At 38.0% G+C, this 16,025-nt stretch overlaps 1 long non-coding RNA gene across 2 annotated transcripts in view; it reads left to right on the forward strand.

Moving 5' to 3' along the window:
- Positions 1-16,025, forward strand: part of LOC117012258 (uncharacterized) — a 116,785-nt gene that overhangs the window by 90,562 nt on the left and 10,198 nt on the right. For both annotated transcript variants that reach the window (XR_004421146.1, XR_004421145.1), the window contains exon 4: positions 15,944-16,011. This is a non-coding gene — a long non-coding RNA (uncharacterized LOC117012258). The remainder of the gene's footprint in view (positions 1-15,943; positions 16,012-16,025) is intronic.

Consider the following 16,025-nt stretch of genomic DNA (forward strand, 5'->3'; position numbering starts at 1 on the left):
CCATTAGGCCCAGTGTTGGGAAACCCACAATGAAAATTTTTCATTTCTTTTAAAATAAAAAGAAAAAAACACTTTTAGGTCAAAGAAAGTATTTTAACATAATATTAATAAAAAGTTGGACAATTAAGTTTGCGAACTCATCCTAGAACAAGTGCTACATACTTTGTTGCTGAATATCACTACAGTAGCCTTCAAAGTATTCCCCTTGGGAAGCTATACACTGACACCAGTGCTTAGTCCATGCTTCATAGTAATTTTGCAATTCTTTTTCTGGAATGGCCATCAGAGTTGTCGTCGTATTACCCTTGATGTCCTGAATGTCATCAAAATGTCTTCCTTTCAATATTTCCTTTATCTTTGGGTAAAGAAAGAAGTCATTGGGGGCCAGATCAGGTGAGTAGGGAGGGTGTTCTAATACAGTTATTTGTTTACTGGCTAAAAACTCTCTCACAGACAGTGCTGTGTGAGCTGGTGCATTGTCATGATGCAAGAGTCATGAATTGTTGGTGGAAAGTTCAGGTCGTCTAACTGTTTCATGCAGGCTTTTCAGCACTCCCAAATAGTAAACTTGGTTAACTGTTTGTCCAGTTGGTACAAATTCATAATGAATAATCCCTGTTATATCAAAAAAGATTAGCAACATCCTTGCAACAAGTTCGCAAACTCAATTCCCAGACCTCGTATATTTGTATACTGACACAATTATAAAATAAAATTTTAGTATTTTTTTTTTATAGAGGAAAGGATCCACAAAGGCAAAACTGCTTAGGATCCATGAAAGTCATAATACCATGACTAGAGATGCAAACCTAAGTTAAGCATCTAGTTCAGTGTTTTCTAATCTGTGTGCCATGGACTCACAGAGTTACTGCTTTTGTAGTATTGTTTGTGGACTGAATAATCATCTTGAAAAACAATTAGGTATGCTTTTGTGATGAATAAGATAGGAAGTTATTTTAAAGTGTTTCTAAAGTAATTCTTTCACACACACACACACACACACACACACAGAGGGTGCCAAAAATATATATGCACATTTTGAGAAAACTATTAAAATTCTAATACTCAATATATACCGATAACAAATGATGAATAAAAGTCACATTTGATTTCTGCAATTACAAGAGGTGCTCCAAGTGGTTACCATCAGTGTCCAGACACTTCTGATTACGGCGAACTACTGCTTGAGCAACGTTGACCAAAGTGTCCATTTGTATACATTTTTTGGCACCCCTGGTATGCATATATATATATGTGTATATATGTGTATATATGTATATACAGATACACATATATATATATACACATATTCAGCAATGATTATCAAGAGAATATCTATATATCTACTATGTCGTATATTGGGAAAGGGTCCACAGAATATTGTGATGTTACAAAAGTGATCCATAAATTGGAATGGCTGAGAAGCATTGATTTAATAGATCTATATAGCAACTATATCAAGATTTTAACCCTAATTATTATAACCAACACTCTGAGCTGAGATAGGATGTGTTCATTCACGCCAAGGGTAAGCACATGCTATACAGTAAATCTGAGAGAAGATGACTCTCCCTGGTCTTTACTGGGAAAGCGGGCAATTTTGTTCTGACTCTTCTATGGTTCAGTTAAAAGATGAAAAGTTCTGCCAGTTAACTGCAGCTCCTGGTGCACAAGTGATACTCTACAGTGTACTGTGTCGGCAGCATTTTTTGGATATGGTGTTCTGAGCACGTTTGAGGTAGGCTAGGCTCAGCTGTGATGTTCAGTGACTAGGTGAATTGAATGAATTTTTGACTTAGCAATATTTTGGGCTTATGATGGATTTATCAGAATGAAACCCCATCCTAGATCAAAGAGCATCTATACATGTACTTCTTTGAGTACCTGTTTTCAATTCTTTTGGGTATACAGCTGTGTCATATGATAACTACATTTAACTTTTCGAGGAACTTCCAAAATGTTTTCCACAGTGGCTAAACCATTTTACATCCCCACCAATGTGTGAGGGTTTGGGATTTTTCCACATCCTTGCCTGGATAAAAATAATGATTTTGAACAATGACGAGCCTCTTCTGCAGAATGTGGCCAATAATATTTAGCTGTTTAAGTTGTAAGGATTAAATTGGATGCAGCTTTCACCGGTGGTTGTATCCTAGCCTCTAGGCCCTACGCAGGTACCACCAAAAGCCCCTGAGAGCGTTTAGTGTCTCACATTGAAGTTGTGAGGGTGGAGGAGGGGATGCTGGGGTTGGGAGTGAGGACACCTACGATGGGGCCAAGCCTGATCATTTGTATTTCCTGATACAGCCCTCTTAGCTCTCCGTCCTGCCCAGGCTTCCATGAAGTCCCCCTGGATATCACCCAGATTCAGCCAAATGGGTAACCCTTTGCTGCCCGCTCTGGGGCCAGCTGGCTGTTTCTGGTGTAGAGAGCTTCATGGAGTGGGTTCCCTCTCTCCTTTTCCCGAAGGTTAGTTTCCTAGTCAGCATGTCTGCTGGGTCGTTTTGGCTACTGAGAACTTAGCCGATGATAACAGTGTATCTCTCGGTTGGATTTCTTATTTCTTTGATACTTCTATAATTAATTGATCTAGGCTCTGTGCTGAAGTGTACTGGGAGGGTTCAGAACATTACCCCTGGAGTCAGACTGCCCAGGGTTTGAATCACAACTTCCCTACGTTTCACTAATGTGGCTTTGAAAACTTTACTTAACCTCTTTAGGCCTCAATTTCTTCTTCTATAATAGGAGTATGATAAAAAACAAAAAAGAAGAAGAAGAAGCTTTCCTCTCACTGGGTTGTTGTTGGGATTCAATAAATGAATTAGCACATGTTCCATGCTGAGATCAGTGCCTGGAAAAGAGTACATCTTCAATAAACACCGAGTGAAAATGAACAGGTTGAAGAAATATGACCTGATTGGGGTGAGGAGGTAGCTGATCACTTCCGAGTAGATGGCCTTTGCTAAGGTGGTGACATTAGAGCTTTGAGCTTATGAGGCAAAGGAACTAGTCATGCTGACACCTGAGGGTGAGCGGTCCAGGTGGAAGAAAGAGCATGAGCAAATTCCTGAGATGTGAATAACCTTGAGAGGTAGAGAGTAGTCCAATGTGTCTAGAGCGTGGTTAGCAAGGAACTGGTAAGAGATGATATCGGAGAGGCACGTAGGCAGGGACCAACTCACATAAAGCTTGAGGAGTTTGGGTTAAGTTCTGAGTGTGAGTGAAGCCCCATCAGGGGTTCTGAATGGGGAAGCATCAAGATCTGGTTTGTATCCTTATAAAACCACCCTGGCTGCTGAGTGGAACTAAAGGGAGTGGATTGGATTCTGGAGTTGGACATATTTGGGTTAAAATTTGAATATAATGTCACCGAATACTACACCTCAGTTTCTGTGTCTTCAATATGGGAACAAAGCCTATTTTGTAAGGTTCTGGGAGTTTAAACAAGATACAGTTAGGCTTGAAAAGATTAATAAATATGATTTCTCTTTCTATGGTACCATGTATCCAAATAGCTCACTTCCATTTAGTGCTTAAAACTCTAAGGCTGGAAGAACTATAATCCTTATTTAGTCTAACCCCTTATTTCACAAATATGAAAATATCAGCAGGCCATGCAAAATCTATTGGTCACGTCATAAAATTGTAATGTAATTGGGAAGAGACTGAGGAGTCTGCTTCTAGCCTAGTATTATTCATCCCTACTGATGGAAAATTGATCTTTAATCAAATGCTAATGAGCTATTAAGTGGATTGAATGGAACAAATAAATGAGAGTCTTCTGAATTCTGGACACTGGACTGGTGCTGCTGAGTATAATGATGAATGAAAATGTTTCCTTGATCTGAAGTGGCTCCCAGAAATTCATAACACTGGCTGAACACTGTAATCACCTGGAGGAGGTCTTCAGAATCATCCATGTCTGGACCTCACCCAGAATTTTTAATTCAGAATTTTTTAATGCTCAGTTGGTCTGGGGTGCGAGCCAGGTATCAGATACCAACACAACTAAATAAATATCCTTGAGGAGGGAATGATAACTGTGATGGAAGTGAGAGGTACTTGGGAGCACAGACGGAGGAGGGGTTTGCCTGGAGAGTGAAAGGAAGGCTTTGGGAAACCTGAAGAAGAGCAATGCCAGCTTGTTTCCCCATCATTAATTCAACAAATATACTTGTATCTGGAGCAAAACGTCTCTTTTAGATATTGTATGTGACACATCTGAGAAAAGAGAAATGAGTCAAACAATTTACAATTAAGGGATGGGGGGAATAAGACCGAAGGTCAAATAACAACAAGAATTTATAATTCCTCCTAAGAGACGTAAACAAATGCAGAAGCTTCCTGTGTTACAGAGCAATAAACCAGGCAAACTCCAAGTAGCAGACAAGACCGGTCTTTGGAAATAAGATTCAGATCAGCCCTGGGTTTTTATTATTCCGATTAGCATTTGTGTTCTGACACTTTGACTCAACGATACAGCTACAGGCTTTTCTGCCCTCCCCTTATCCGTCCTCCCAACTCTTGCTTCCTTCCCCAGACCTCTTTCCTTCTCATAGTTGAGGAAAGAGTTGGCCTGACAGCTGCGACAGAGGCCCCACCCCATCTGGAGACCTAGTCTGTCCTTGCAACAATGAGATAATGTCCCCAACAGTAATGAAATATCAAAACTTATGGGAGTGGGAGGAGCAGAGGGAAGGCTGAGAGCAGCTGAGGGTAGATGGAGCCCCCATTTTCCTCCCTTATCTCTATACTTTACAGTAACCTAGTGAGTTGCCATATGCCAGACATTTGTTATAATTTTACATATATAAATCTATACAAATTTGTATAAATCTCTATAAGTCTATGATGATTATGATGTGACAAGAACCTTTTAACATACTACCTCAGCTCAGCCAGCTAATCAAGACTACTTTGATTTCCACCCTTCCATGGTCTTTCTATCTACCAATGTGCTTACATTTCATTTTCTTTCCTTTCCAGTTTAAGTCCACGGTTTATTACAACATGTACAGTTGTAAGTGGAAGTCCTGGTCTTTGTGATACAACTGGATTTTGTGATATGGGGGGTGGGGTAGAAGGAGGATTGGTAGGGGGCAGAGCTTGGGGTCCAAAGTGGACAAACTTGAAGAAGGCCATTTAAAGGGAACTACCTACAATTCACAGAAGTTATGCTATTTATCCAATAAAATATTTAAGATTTCAAAATAATTCACAGTATTTATCCAGGGGAGTAAAACATAAACACTTCATGAAGGAGTCAGAGTGTTTGTTCCGGAGAGCAGTAGACTAAGGAAACCTTGATATTTTATCTTTTAGAATATATGACAGGAAGTCCTGTTTATCATGGAAGTTGCTTTTCTTCTTCATCAACTTCTCCCCTTTGTCAATTGTAAGCCACACATGTACACCTATATACACATTTATGACTCTTTATAGCTGTGACAACTGACTGTAACTTCTAGAGACACTTGACCGAGAGGGGTGTGATTAGAAGCGGAGAAGGAGGATCCTTTCGCAGGGGCATTGGCTTGGTGGTTTACTGGTACATACCCAAGTCCTGATGGTATTTGTTCTGAGTCTCCATGAGGAGCTTAGAGGTTTCCTTGAGGTCTTCAGTCAGTCTGATGGGGATGCCACCTGGTATATCCTCTCTGCCCTCTAAGCTAAAGATGCCATGTGTTTTGTTTGGGAGGGGGCAGGGTGGAGGGATCATTATGGTTACAGGAGCCAGAAAAGGAAAATATTTTCCTGTATTTTCACATAATCCCCAGTATTACAACTGTCTTTTTTTTTGATTATTTAAATATAATTATTAAAATATAATTCATATGCCATAAAATTCACCCATTTAAAGTATACAATTCAATAGTTTTTAATATATTCATAGAGTTGTGTAGCCATCACCATAGTCAATTTTAGACTATTTCCATCATCTCAAAAAGAAATGCCCTACCCGTTAGGCACCACCTCCTAACCATCACTTCTCCCTCCTCCCTCGCCCCCAGTACCACCGGCCCTGTGTAATCACTAATCCCTCTACTGTCTCTTTTTGCCTATTGTGGATATTATAGCTCCATTTAAAAGAAATTCTATAGATCAACAATACTTGAACTTCTTCTACTTATTTTTTGTTTCTTAAAGCTTAGGACTCCTTTAAAAAAAAAAAAAAATCTTTGAGGACCCCAGAGAGCTTTTGTTTATGTGGGTTATAGCTATCATTATTTACAACATAAGAGATTAGAACTGAGAAATTTATTTAATGTTTATTGATTAATTCATTTTCAAATAACAATAAATCCTTTACATGTTAACATAAGTGATAATTTTATGAGAAATAATTACAATTTTCCCCAAAAAGTTAATGATAAGCTTGATATTGTTTACATTTTTTGAAGATCTCTTTCACTTCTGGCTTAGAAGGTAACTGGATTCTCATATCTGCTTCTCCTTTCAATCTGTTGTGATATGTTGTTTTGAGTAAGTATATGAAGAGAATCTGGCCTCGTGCATTTGGAAAGGAAGGAGTATTTTAGTAGCCCTTTCAGATAATTGTGGATTTTCTTTTTTGAAACTACACCAAACTTGGCAAGTGGTAGTTCCTTTTTTATTTTTTTAATCAAATGTCCTTTAATTTTGTAGACAATATGATACATATTGTATAAGAAGTGCACAACAGCTTTGCAGTACAATTTCTAAGTGTATACTAATTGGAATACAGAGGTTAAACACTGGTATACTGACAACATTTTTGAACTTTGGATAAACTGCATATAAAACTTAGAATTCAAATATTAGCCAATCTGGAAACTTTACTTTCCATAATATAAAAATGATACTTTGAGATGCAAAATATTTTTTTCACTAAACAAACTATATAAACATTTAAAGTAATCATTAAAAACTCAACTTTAGAATTTATAAAAATTAACTATAAAAATAAATTGGCAATCACCTTTATAAATGTACCATTCACTGCATTACAAAATAGTCTCTAACATAAAATGGCTTTAATAACTGTAATAGTTTAGAATCTGATAAACCTTACATTAAGTCGATTATAAAATCCTCTTGGAAAACTTTGGTATACATCTTCAGAAGGTTGTAAAAAATACTCTAATATCACCTCAGAGGTCTGTAAACATTGCATTCTATTAAAGCACAACAGAATAAGTAATGTATATTCAACTGCATACAGGATATAGAATCATAAAACAATTATATCTTTGTAGAGAATCACCATTCCCAGAATAACCAAAAAACAAACTATTTAAAAGTATCAAACTTTTAAACAGTTCTCTCTCCATTCTGATTTAAAAATGTTACAAAACCACCACACTCCATTCATGTACCTTTGATGCCTTTTAGGACAAGGCCTCAAAAATAGTTTAAACCCAGTCTCAAAAAACTCTCTTGAGTTCAATAAACTAACTTAAAAACTCATTTAAAAAACTTGGCAACAGGACAAGTATATGTGATCAGACACATAATTTATGTATTTGGTTATATATTAGCTCTTCTTTTATATTTGTAATTTAGAATTTATTGGCAGAAATAAAACACACACACACACACACACACACACACACACACACACCTGAAAACAGTAAGTTTTAGGAAATAGTAAGAAATGCAAACCTATAGGGTAAATTGATTTATTTTTAAAAATTCAATTTACCAAATTGTATCCACCATTTTTGGATTATTGACAACGATTGTTATTTAGAAAATTCAAATTGATGAAAGTTCATTTCCTGCTTCTTGAGTATGTTTAATTTTTAGAGCTTCAAGTTGTGCCAGTAACTTCCTTGAGGTCATTTTCCACTTTACCCTGTCACCAGATAGATCCCTTGCATCAGATATTTATCTTTGAGTTGCAAAAGCCTAAAGAAAAGATTCATTTTTGACCTTTTAATTTATAAAACACTAAAAAGAAAAAATTCCATCTAATTTTTAGACAAGTCCATACAGTATCTTCTTTAAGAATCCAACACTTTTATGGGAATATAGATCCTTCAAAGTTTTTAAATCTTCTATTAGAGTTTTATTTTGATTTCCAAGACTGCAACTTGCTTTTTGAGGCATTTCACATATTCTTTCTTCTTTCTGCAACATTCTCAAGCAGCTTCCCTGTTTTTCATCAGCCTTATTTCTCTTTTGAATTGGGGGTCATCTGTCTTAGTTGTCTGAGATGTAAGAGTCATAGGAGAGGTCATTGCCACAGTTTGTGGCAGCGAAGTAGCTGAAGGTGTGGTACAGGTCTGATATGTCTGCATATGTCCCGATGCAGCTATAAGATGGGTGCCGTGCTAAAGTCCCATGGGCTTTCTTCAAGGAGCCTATACTATCGGATGAGTCCCGAGACTCCTCACTTTCTGATAAAGATGATACCTGTTGAGCAATATGAGAAATATGAGCTCCCTGAACTGTTGAACCAGGTTGACGTGCTGTCTCTGAAGTATTATTCTTGTGGGAATCTTCCATAATCAACTGTGGCTCCTGCCTTCGACAAGTGGTAGTTTCTTAAAGGTTGATTGTAATGTGGAATCTGAAATGATATCAATGAAATGTTTTATACTCTGTACGTTCATGAAAGAATGAGAGTGAGTTGGATGACTTCTTAGTATTATTATGAAAATAATTTTGACCTCACAGAACCACTGATAGAATCTCTTTGGAGATGATAGTTTGAGAATTGCTGCTATAAACCAAGGATAATTATGATTTAACCTGCACCTTGCGGGGGTCGGATACCCTTCTTAAGCCTTGGACTGAGGAAGACTGATAGAAAATTGAGCTAGAGAAAGCATCAATAAACAAGCCATCCATTTTTAAGGGACCATATAAGAAAGATGTAAGAAGCAGGAAGAGTCACTAGACAGATTCAGTTATAATCCTCCTCAGTAAACAAAGTCTTTTGGAACAAAAACAATTCGAGGATAGAGTTCATCCATGACACCGCTGAGGGGTATGCAGAGGGGACTTAAGGAAGAAGGTAAAGTAAGGCATCCAGGCTCACACAGTCTGCCCTGTACGTCATCTCTGCCCTTCTCAACGTCTTTGTTGTTTCATATGCAAACACAATTACAAGTTGTTGTGGAAAATGAGACTCAGACTCAGGATTTGTAATAGGATTTTGTTGCTTATCAAAACTGCACCACAGAAAAGGAGGGAGTTCACATCAATCAAAGTTTGAAGGTCACCTTGGTCAATTCTTGATAGAAAATTGTAGTTGCTGTAAAAGCTTGAGCTGGATTATATTGAAAGCTATCCTTAGGTCACACTGTACAAAAGGGCATAAAAGAGTGTATCCAGCCTTTTCTATTAGTTTGATGAAGTCATGCTCTCTGTCCCTTTAGGTTCTCTGACCACCATTTTGCATGAAAGGTCCACTTGACACAAAAGCAACAATATTTCAAAGGCAAGGTATGGTAGCCCTTGGAAGAAACATCAACCAGAAATTAAAACCAATGGCTGGTGATAAGACTGTTTAAAAGTCAACCATAGGTGCCATCCTTAAGGGTACAGGCAAGAAGCCTTACTAAATTTACAGTTCTATTGAAATTGTTCATTCCCCAATGAATTCCTAATTTTCTAGTCTAATGATACTAGTTCTAGTTTTAGTCTTCCTTATTCCCTATATTGATGCTATCGGACATATCCCATGACGATGGAAACAATTTTCTCCATTGTTTCATTGTTTCAGCCTGCATGAATCTTCTCTGTCCTCTTGCCTATACTTTCATAGTGTATTTGCTTCATCATTCTCTCCTTATTCCTAAAAAGTTGGCATTTCCAAGGCCTGTTCTTCAATTCCCACCTATTTTGCTCTTTTAGTATGATTGTTTCGATTCTCCAAATACTCCTATGACTTCAAAATCTACCATTTCTTCAACAATTATGTGTTGGAAGCTGTGTTTATCTCTTTGTATATTTTGTCTCATTTAATTCTTACAACAACCTTGAAAGACTTTTTATTAGTATTCTTATGCTGCATGAGAGGTATGCAAAAAGTTGCATACCTTGTTGGAATCACAGTTTGAGAGATCTAACTCAAATTACTGTTTTAAACTTAGCTTATGCTACCCAATATATTGCCAACCCCAATTTCTACCTTGAAACTGAGACCAGGGCTTCATACCTTTAGGGCACTTCAGAGACATCAGTAAAAATAATTTTAAATGGAGATGCTTTCATCCTTCCTCATTCTTACTGAATAAAAATATTGGTGGATGGTTTTGATGCAGGTGATTGATGCATAACAGGTAATGAGAACTTGATCCTAAATCGACTTTCTACTGGATTATCATCTAGATGCCTCCCAGAAACTTTGACATGAACAAAATTGCTCCTGTGCTCTCTCAAATCTCCCCTTCTTGTACTTCTTATATTATTCAGATATCACTATCCACACAAAGAAAGACTTTTGGGAGTTATTGTACAATCTTTCTGCTCCCTCACTCTTCTTAGCGTTTTGGCTCCAAATCCTGCAGACTTTACCCCAGAGATGTCTGGACATCCCTATTATTTCTATCATCTGCCACCTCCTAACTAGCTGCCTCACTTTTAGTCTCTCCATATTCCAATTGCATCCTACATCTTACTGACCTCCATTTTTCTAAGTGTTTTTTGGGGACCATGTTAATAGTACTTTTATTGTTTTGCACAAAGGGAAATGAGGTTTAATATCTGGTCAGCATATCACAAAGCAAAACATCATGGCAGTTTAATGACGTGTTGGGTATTCTCAAATTTTACCTTTGTTAGTTAACCTTTTGAACTGTATTTAGGAAGTGAGCAGATGCAGGTGGTACCTCTAGGACATCATGAGAGAAGATGGATAAGGGCCTGGAGTGCTAAACATGAAAATTTCTGTTTTTCCCATTCTGAATTTCAGTGCTTGAAAAAAGAATTCTTGTAAGTAATGTATTAAATGAAGAGAAACGAGGAATCAGTCATCTAGGCTGTGTTCAACCTATACAAAGTTAAATAAAGGACTCTGCCTTGAAGGCATAAATATTTGAATGTGCATATAAATTAATTGGTAATCTAGTGTGGATCCTGAATAGTTTGGGAATTATATAGCAAGGGATTGGTGAATCTGGATGCTGCTGTCTCACGGTCTCTAGGTTGAAAATAATATAACTGATACATCTATAAAAATGATTTTCAAATGAATGTAGTGATGAATGAAGTATAAACTTAAAATGTGACTACATTTATTATAGTAGGTGGTTTCGCTATAAGTTTTGCTATCAATGGATACCCAGTTACAACTACTCTCACGTGAATGGTTTGTTTAATTTCTTGATGTTAGGAAAGGGCTCCACATACTTGAAAGGATTGCCAAGCATTGATTTAGTTGATATGCATGATTCAAAATTTGATTCAAAATTTGACAGTTTTTAAAAGAATTTCAAGTGGAAATGTTGAAGGAAGATGGATATGTTATGAGTAAGGGTCCGCCGCCCAAGGCACGTTGGAGCCAGTACTATGGCCCCAGCTTTCGAGAAAAGAAAAACCTTTTATTTCTAAGTCTACCTGCAAGGAGACAGGAGGCAAGGTTCCAATCTGTCTCCCCGTTCTGGGGTCTAGGCAGGTTGTAAGGGTTAGGGAGAACAGGTTGGTATGTGGTAGTGCTGGTAGAGCAGGTTTTGTTGGAGGGTTTCGGAACTTGGCCACTTATAGTATAGGGTTGAGGGACAAGAGAAAGCACAAAGGAATTCCAATCTGACGGCGCTCAGTCAGTTCTCTGTCCAAATTTGTCCATATTTGGTCTAGGCACCGAATCTTCCTCATTGAAGGACATCTCACTCTGGAAAGAGCTCTGGTGGCCACGTTTCTGTTACTTGAGTTCTGTACACTGAAAATTGTTGGCCTGGGATCATCCTGAGGACAGGGGTGACACATGCACAGTGCTGTCTCTGTAAAATAACTCAAAAATGGCTTTAATCACCAATCTTCTTTAAGGGAGCAGAACCAGTTTTAAGTGGGTCGATGTGATTTGTGTGCTGTTTCAGGTACAGTATTCTGGAATTTCTGAAAAGATCAGGCTTAAGATGTAAAGATGGGAGTTACCAGCATTGACACTTTTTTTTTTTTTAAGCCATGATATTGGGTTAGGTTGCTGAGTGAGTGATGATGATAGATTTTAAAATAATAATAAAAATAAGGAACTCCAGGGACTGAGCTGTAGGACTTGCAAATATTAAGAGATCAAGATGCTTATAAGGAACGAGCAAAGTAGAGTAGCTAGTGAAAAAGAAGAAAAATCAAGAGAATGCGTGTCCTGGAAGCCAAGGGTTTAGAGGGAAGACAGTGATTAGTTGTAAAATGTGGCTGATATGGCAACCAAGGTGTGGCCTTGGAAATGACCTTTGGATTTTGCAGTGTGAGGGTTACTGCTAATTTTTGTGGCATGTGGGAGGGAAATCCTTTTGGAATGAGTTTAGAAGAAAATAGAAGAAATTTGGAAATGGGAGTTTAGATCAACTGCTAGAAGAGTTTTACTGTTGAAGGTAAAGAGAGAAATGGAGTAGTAGATGAAGGAAGAAGTAGAATCACAGAGTCAAGAACTTGTTGTTTTGTTCAGATAGGAGAAATAGTAGCAAGATCACACACTTAAGGGAAAGTTCCTAGAGAGATCTGCCTCAGCTGTGTTAATGCTATTAATTAGCCCCTTACTGTTTTTAAACTAGATTATATTCTCTCTCTTAGGATTATATATCCACTTCTAGGAATGCTGAATGCTGTCACATGTAATGCTTCTACCCTTTCTTCTAACCGCCCTTTGTTCAGGTCAAAGGAGACATCCTCATTAACATATCTCGTGGTGAACTCTCTGTTCCATAACTGCTTAAGACGTTGATTCTGATCCATTCTCCTACTTGTTGCCAACTTTTCCATTGGCGTCCAGGCTACCACCCTCTCCTGATTCTTCTGTTTCCTTTTTCTACTCCTTCTCAGTCTGTTTTGCCTTTTCCTTCTGTGCCTGCCCCTCTAGAGCTGGCATCCCCAAGGCCCTGCCATTAGTTATCCTCTCTCATGTACTTCTAGGGTGATCTGCTCCAATCCTCTGGCTAAAATTTCTACCTGTATTCATGGTTCAATTACCTATGTAATAATAATGGCACGTAACATTTACCGAGCAATGACTGTTGTGTGCCAGGCACTTTGCTAACTGATGTATCTGTCTTGTCTCATGCAATCCACACCAAAGACTCATCTAAATATTACTGTCTTCATTTTTAAATAAGGAAGTTCATGCTCAGTAAAGCTCCGAATCTTATCTAATCCCATGGAGTTAGTAAATGGCAGAGCTTTGATTTAACCTATTGCTGACTTGACTCTAAAGCTATTATTAAAAGTACTGTGTTTTATTGTCCTCTGAAATTCTCAGATCTCCTTAGTGTTGATTGGTACACCCATCCAACTGCCTAATGGATGCAGCTTAGACATTTCATCTTAGTAGATACTAAACTAAACTCAGTATTACTTAGCTCTCATTCCAATCCTTCTCCTACTGTGCAAATGTCACTTTTTCATTATCTTCTCCTCTGATAGTCCTTATTTCTTATCATGGTTTTTCCTTTATTCCATTCCTTAAGTCTAGAACTTTCTGGATTTTTCCCTCTCCATCACCTTCATGTCCATTTGTCTCCAAGTCACTGCAGAGGTCCTTCTGCATCCCACTGCTGCTGGCATTCTCCTCTGTTTTTTGATGGTCTCCCTGTTGCAGTTGGTTCTCACCACAGCCGTCAAGGTTAGCTTTAGGAAAAGTCAATCTAATCATTCCACTCCAGTTAAAAATCTATTATGTTCATGTCACCTCCGCTGTCATTTCCATTCTCCTTATAATATCACCCTATAACTGGCCTTGCCGACCTTACCTATCAGAGACATCCTGAACATTGGTGAAGAATTATATTTCAAGATATATGTGGATGATGTTATGCTGAAGAAAACAAAATTAGTTTCAAACTCTTTGCAACATTTTAAGTGGCTTATCACATATTATTCTCAATCAATGGAAAACTAAATGTACAACTATTATTATGTGAGCCACTCATCTTTTTGACATTAAAAAAGACATTCTTATTCATAACTACATACCTGCTGGGTTATTTTCGTGTAGAAGCTCTTGTTTTAATTAATATTCTTAGCCAGAGCTATTCTCTGGCTGTGGACCCGGCAGCTGGGGCATATTAATTTTACATAACAAACTTTGGTAACATATGAGTGACAGTAGGGATGGGTACGTGAAGATGGGGGAAGGTGGGGGTATTGACACCAGGGTCTATTCAAAACAGGAATGAGATTTTACGTTCTTAACACATCAATTAAAATAATTTAAAAATGCCTCTGGTTCTTTTTTAGTTTCCAATTAAAAATTACAAATGAAACCTGGAAAAAGATTCTACTTAGTAACATACTATATTTTAAGATAGCACCACCTGGACCTCAGTTGTGTCCTTTAATAAAAAAGATGGTCATCTTACATAAGTCAGTCTCCCAGACCATGAGGTGGTAGAGAATAGATTCTGGGTTCAGATCCATTTGGGTTCAAACCCTGGATACACTCCTGGATACCTGTGTGACCATGAACAAGTTCTGTCCTATCTCTGATTCTGAATTATCTTTAAATGGGGGAATGTAAATGTGAGGGTTCCTGGGAGTAAAGATCAGTAAGTGTCAAATTTCTCATCCTACCTTGGAATGCCTTCAATAGCTCACACTTACTTAGTTTTAACAGTTAGACCTCCTAGAAAGGACTAGAAAGTTTATTTATTTCTGCCCCATTATTTTACAGATGTGGAAACAAAGATCATGTGAGTTGCCAAGAGATACATCGTAAACTATTTGTATATCAGGGAGTAGACCCCAATATTCTAATCTCCTAACATAATGGAGGGGAGCAGAGTCTGCCACCCCAAAATATGCATCTATGAGATATTGGTTATTTTAGGATGCTTAATTTTAAGAAAAAGCAGATTTGGGAGACGCTCTGAAAACCACATAGAAGTTTCCCTTTGTTACAGGGCATTTATGTAAGGGAAATCTCCATTTGTAAGGATTTCTCCCGCACTATACCAGGTCTGCCTTCTCTATCAGTGGAGGATAATTTTTTCTCCCCAAAACTAGCATTGTTAACATGTTTTGGTTGGGCTATTTGGAGCACAGCTTGGTAGGTGACTTATACCTCAACCTAATTACCAATATTATGAGTCCAGGACATCAGCTATAAGAGAAGTGGCATGAAGCCCCAAGACACAGGTGAGGTAGTACTCAAAAATACCTATCTCCTCTGGAGGATAGATTATATAGGAAAATCATCATTAGTCGTGGTAGCTAAGGGAGTTGGGGTCATGGACCCTTCTGATTGGTCAGGGCTGGAGTAGGAGAGAGTTGATCATTGCGTCAGGTCCTGATGTCAGCCGTGCTATCATCCTGTATGGTTTTGTGAGGATGTGGTCTGTGGCGTCATGGGATTGGGGCGAAACATAACTGAGGTCTAGATCTTATCATCGTTTGACTGAAACTTTGTTCTAGTTTGGGGTCTGGTTATTCCATCCTTGTCATGGCCGATAGACATGAGGCTTTATTCTTAAGAGTTTGATGCTGACGAGAACCTAGTGTCCTAAGGTCTTAATGATTAAGGAACTGGACCTGCAGTCCAGTAAGATGTAAGGATTTGGTTGAAAGAAAGCAAGTAAGTCATAGTTCTATTAGACTGAATTAAGGAAAAAGTCATACTAAAGAAATAAAGCTTTTTGTGTGGTTATATTTCCACCCTCAGTCTAGTGAGGTAGAATTGTAGAAATATCTGGGGATAGTTGGAAGTGACCTGTTCACCTTTCCAGCTCTGAAATGTTAGCCAGAATGTAAGGGCTGGGCTTGAATTTTTACCTGTTCACCTCATAGACTCCTCTCTCCTTGGCAGGAAGGACTTGGGAGAGCTGCCCAGTTCTGTAAGGTCTCCTTTCTGCAAGGAAGGGTATGAATATCAAGGTAAGTCCAATAAT

The sequence above is a fragment of the Rhinolophus ferrumequinum genome, chromosome 20 (genome assembly GCF_004115265.2).
Source record: "Rhinolophus ferrumequinum isolate MPI-CBG mRhiFer1 chromosome 20, mRhiFer1_v1.p, whole genome shotgun sequence".
NCBI lineage: Eukaryota > Metazoa > Chordata > Mammalia > Chiroptera > Rhinolophidae > Rhinolophus > Rhinolophus ferrumequinum.